The sequence below is a fragment of the Mizuhopecten yessoensis genome, unplaced genomic scaffold, assembly GCF_002113885.1.
Source record: "Mizuhopecten yessoensis strain PY_sf001 unplaced genomic scaffold, ASM211388v2 scaffold8123, whole genome shotgun sequence".
Classification (NCBI taxonomy): domain Eukaryota; kingdom Metazoa; phylum Mollusca; class Bivalvia; order Pectinida; family Pectinidae; genus Mizuhopecten; species Mizuhopecten yessoensis.
This window is the reverse complement of record NW_018407390.1, coordinates 3,774,752-3,780,340: the sequence shown is the minus strand read 5'-3', so window position 1 is coordinate 3,780,340 and position 5,589 is coordinate 3,774,752.

Genomic DNA, 5,589 nt, shown 5'->3' with positions numbered 1-5,589 from the left:
ACCAGTTAGGAATAACTCCCGATTCCTCCCAATAAGAAAAATCAACATCGACAAAGGTTCAAGAGACTCTATTAAGAAAAAGGGCAGCGTTGGAAAAAATATCTTCACTGTAAAAACCCAGAAAAACTTCAGAAAATACAAGACTGAGAGAAATCGAAGCTTCCATCTAACTAGAAGATCAAAATATACCTTTGAAAAGGATTTGGCGGACAACATCAAAACAAACCCAAAGCTGTTTTGGAAATATGTTCAAACTAAAACAAAAACAGCAACGTCCATCACCATAGTCAAAAATGATAAAGGAGAAATGAGCACCTAAGACTTGGAGACGGCCAACGTTATAAACACTTTCTTTGCTAGTGTATTTGTTGACGACAGCGAAGTAGTTTTGCCTGAGTTTGAGGAAAGACCACACACAATAGCGTGCTAACCGACCTATCAGTGACAGAAAATCATGTGTTACATGTAGCAGCAACTAAGAAAACCAATCTCCTGCCCCAGATAACATCCATCTAAATTTCATCTCAAAAACAATAGAAACATTAAAAGAAACTCTAACAATCATCTTTAACAGGTCCATTCAAGAAGGAACCCTACCAGATTCGTGGAAACAGGCTCATGTCTCCCCAATATTTAAGAAAGGTTCTAAAAGTGACTCGGGGAAACTACAGACCTATCAGTTTGACGCCCGTTCCATGTAAGATCCTACAACGCATAGTCCGAGATGCAATCTTAAAACACATGGACAAGTACCATTTCTTCACCCCCCACCAACATGGCTTCAGAAGTAGCCGCCCCTGTATCACTGAACTACTAGAGGTCATCGAAGACTGACTGGACACAGGCACTAGATGATGAAACAATATGGACATCGTACTCGACTTCAGCAACTTGCTGGTCACCGGTTTCATTTATGGATTAACTTGAATATATTATTCATGTTATGGAGCTATAACACAAAAAACCGGGGTTCGCGGTTTATTTAGAGTACACTCCGTTTTTTTGTGTTATACCTCCATAACATGAAAAATATATTCAAGTTAATCCTTAACTGAAAACGGTGACCAGAAGTTCTATTGGCGGCCCCAGTTTCAAGAACGTTTCTAAAAATTTCCATTTCATCTCGCCTCGCGTAATCATTTTTAATTTTAGTTAGAGAGTGTGCCTTGAATGTCGTTTGCTCTGACGATACATAAACTTCATTGCTGTAAATATCATAGGATCCTCAAATTAAAACCACTGATAAGAAGGTAGATAAACATATTGAATGATTTTTCAAAAACATTTACGCCGGTATAAACGCAAACTGGCTTCAGCCATATTGCAATTTTAATGATGTAATTACCTAAGTTTGCAATAACGTCTTGCTTGTAGGCGAGTTTCTTGAGAACATACATGGGACTGGTATATCTTTTATCACCATGGTGATTTGTTTGTTGTGTTTGGTAAGGTTTTCCATTTACTCGGATAAGCGAAGCATTCCTCGAGCCTGAAAAAGTATAATATAACTTGGTCACTATGATTTTATATATTGTATTGTAATTAATACATCGGAATCCTTTGAACACTGAATATTATAACTTTGTGTTTTGAAATTACTAGTATTTAGAGATAATATCTAAATATTTAGCGTGTTTAAAAGGCCACAACGAAATGCCAGTAACCAGTCACCAAACCTTCTAGTTCTAGCTGTAAATAGTATTAATCACTTCAACGTGTGACTGAAGTTTTCTGGTACATGCATGTGAGTACTGTATTGTAGTATCTCCAAGGATCAAGAACTGTATCTAGTAGCTGATACACGAATAATAGGAAAAGTAAAACAAATAGTTATACAGGAAATGTATGCAATACCTACTCGTCGGCAAGTTGACACAGTGAGTCCACATCAAGGACAAAGATACCTTCCATGCTAGAGTTAAAATTTAATGGAAAATAGTAGCGATTTCGTAACTAGGTTTAATTCTTCTCGAGGACATGCGAGAGTGTTGACGTATTTCCATATATGACGTCATAATATTTGTGGTCGGGGTCGGAGTTCCTTTTCATTTGCGCAGTTCTTTGAAACATGATGGATAGTGCTACTAAAGTATTGAAACACATGCTTTGAATATTTCTTTGGGTATGCTTCCCCGTTACTTACAAATAAAGCTGGAATATTATTTAAAACAACAAAGAACACAGTATGTTATCTGTCTGGGTATAGTTCAGCATAGCAATGAAAGGCGTATTTTGTTTCAAAATTTGAATGCCTTAGGTATAGATTTAAATTTAGAGATTCTTTTGTTTGGCAATCCGGATCTCTCGGTAGACCTTAACACTTACGTTTTGGACATGTGCATCACTTCATCAAATCCAGCAAAAGATTTTGAACGATGCTTTTTTAAAGTTGTGTATTTATATCTACTTCATTTTTAGGCCTATTATCTTTGTTGACATGTAATTGTAAATGTATGACGGGAGAAGGCTGTGATAAGTTGTAATAACTTGTTCCCAATCCCTTGTTCAATTTTATTGGCAATAAATATGTTAAAGTAAAGTAAAAGTTCAGCATTCATTTTAAACACGATTTTTTTTCAAATTGCCGAACGTCCATTTATGTAGAAACAATGTCATGTTCTCTGTGGTTACCATTCCGGACTGGGGATACTTAATTGAAACGAACATCGGAAACCATTCGGGAAAGTGTTAATTAAACGTCACGACATTAGTTGTGTCCGATTATTTCCAAAGTCTGATATGAACACCAGAACTGTTTCCCACTGGAAAATATTCACGTCAAAGGATCCCAGCTGTGTTACGCTTTCATACTAACATTTTGGGATGATGCGTTAATCTAGAGACTGTACAAAGAAGTCATTTTGTACGATCGTCGTAAGATTTTAAGGCCATTTAATTGGGAGTTTCGGTTAAATCTGAGGTTTCCCGATTTCCGTCGGTGTGTTCGGCTTAGGCCTAACTTCGGGATTTATTTGTTGTAGTCGTGGAGCATTCGGCTAACCTCGGCCGATTCCGGTACCCTTCATCTAACCTCGGATGTCATTCGGCTAACTTCGGCCGATTCCGGTACCCTTCATTTAATGTTAGATGTAGATCTGCCGAGTTGTGCCGAATGAGTCGTGGAGTTGTTTCAGCGTTACAATTGGTATTCGTGGCACAGGGAATCAGCAGTGATAATCACTTGCTTTTTTGATCCAATAAGTAAGCAACAAGAATATAGAAAATAAGCCGTGTTTATTTGACAGGCAACGCTGAGATTACTTTGTTTTTGAAATATATGCGTTAGAAGGCCTTGATCTTTCCCAATAATAAGGAATTTCGACATATATTTGCAAACTCATTACTATGAATTTACTATGCCGCAAAACAAGCGAGGTTTAAAACATTCCCTAAAGTTGTTTTTGTCACTGTTTATGACATTCATATAAATCTATCAAGTTTCTTTCTTCCCAAAACTTAGAAGATATACCTTTGCTTGGGATATATTGCCGTTTAATATTTACATTTTGCATAGCATTGTCACTATAAAGCCTCTTTGAAAGCTGTGTCGTTGATGGGACTTAAATTACCATGCAGCACGAGACACAATTCTTAGCGTATTAATATAACACTGAACGGAACTACAATATCCCATGTAAATAAACATGACGGCTGCTGAAATATCGCTGGGCATTTTGAGACTTGACAATGTAATTCATTGTAAATTTATGTGCAAAAGAAAAATGAAAATATGAAAAAATACTTTTATTAAAACAAAAACAAATACCAAGGTCTGCACTATCGTACAAAATGCACATCGGTTGAAATCACCAATGCCGGCAATGGAAACAATTTTAACACTCATGCAACTTATCAGAAATATCGTCTGTTACACTGCACTAATCAACAGGGGTTCGTTACAAATGTCTGAAATACACATATTCTATCGATCTACTGACACATATGTTACAGACCTGCTGATATGAGTCGCAGCACACATAAACATTTCAGACATTTGTAACGAACCCCTGTGCTCCGTCGCAAGATCACTCACTTCAAACGCTATCAGTTGCACGCGTCTCGCAGCAACGGTTCCCTCAGTTTCTGACAACATGTCAAATAACGAGGTTGTTATAGAATCTATCGACTGTAGTCAGATTCCCATACAATCAACAAATAAATTCACGTCTGGATTCTTCACAAATTCGAACTTTTCTCTTTGCTCATTTAACTTCCAAAAATAACTCCCTCGTGGAGGTCAAGGTCGGATTTACGGTGTTCACTGTATTTATCCATGCACGAAATTTGTTCCGGGGAAAAAATCACCCTATAGACATGCCAAACGCAATTATATTGATACTGAATTGTGGAATAAAATTGAAGTGTTTGTTAAAATTTCAAAGTACTACTTTATTTGCCAAATAGCACGCGACAACACGCTGTTCCAACTATTGAACGAATTTGTGTGGACTGTCGATAAGGCGGGAATATTAAATTTTAAATATAAATTTTAAATTAAAAAAGAACATAAGAGGCAGAGAAAACGAAAATGTATTGAACTGTTTTTGTATGGTGTTTATGATCTATTTGAATGACACAGATTTGCAAGCAAACAAATCATAATGCGCTTTCATTTATATTGTCAAGAAAATGGACGTTTGCGAACCCAATTTGTCGAAAATGACTTTTTAATGTTAATCGCACTAGAAACTCCATTTCGTGTGTTCTGTGTTGACAAGCAAATTACTTTTAACAAAATACAACAACAAAAACTGATTTTAGTTTGATATATTCAATTGTATTATTTAACTATACCATATATTAACGGAAGACTATAAGCACAAAACTTAGCACAAACTATTATAGCACACATATATACTCTCACATCCGGTACACATTAAAACACCACACACATACGCGCATTTTCTCACTTCCGAAACACACATAGGCATTTTCTCACTTCCGATACACACAGGCATTTTCGCACTTCCGGTACACACACTAAGCGTATATACACATTTTACTTCCGGTACACAAACATATGTCTCATATCAACTCGCTCCATGTAATAGAAAACTGACATCCGTTTGAGCAACTATGGCATTGTTTCCATTCTTCTTGAGTATCGAATGGTTTGAGACATTCTATATTTCATATAGACACGACCATACCCTGGTAAACTGTGGCAGTCCACAACAAACCGGAAGTCAGGTTGAGATGTGATTGCACAGTGGTTTGAGTTATCAGCACTTTTTAGAATTTAAATCAGTACAATGTCATGTGTCTAATCAGACTGTAGTCGTCAACTTTGAAGGCGAGGGTGACGGCGATGAAACTGAGGAGGATACCACAGGAGTAGACGATATGTACGATGGTGACGCTGACGTTGTTTCCTGGGAGGCCTGTTCTATGTGTTTGGAAATCTGTAACAACGAAGAGATTCATTATAGTGATGTTTTTCTCTAATGAAGGAATCAATGGTATCGAAAACAGTAAACATAGTAGTCCAAAAACTTTGATCGCAGTCCAAAATGGCGACAATACGAGTGTTTGCAAAATAGAATCAGTTCAAAAAGGGAATTATCGTGAAGAGAGGTAAATGAAAAAAAA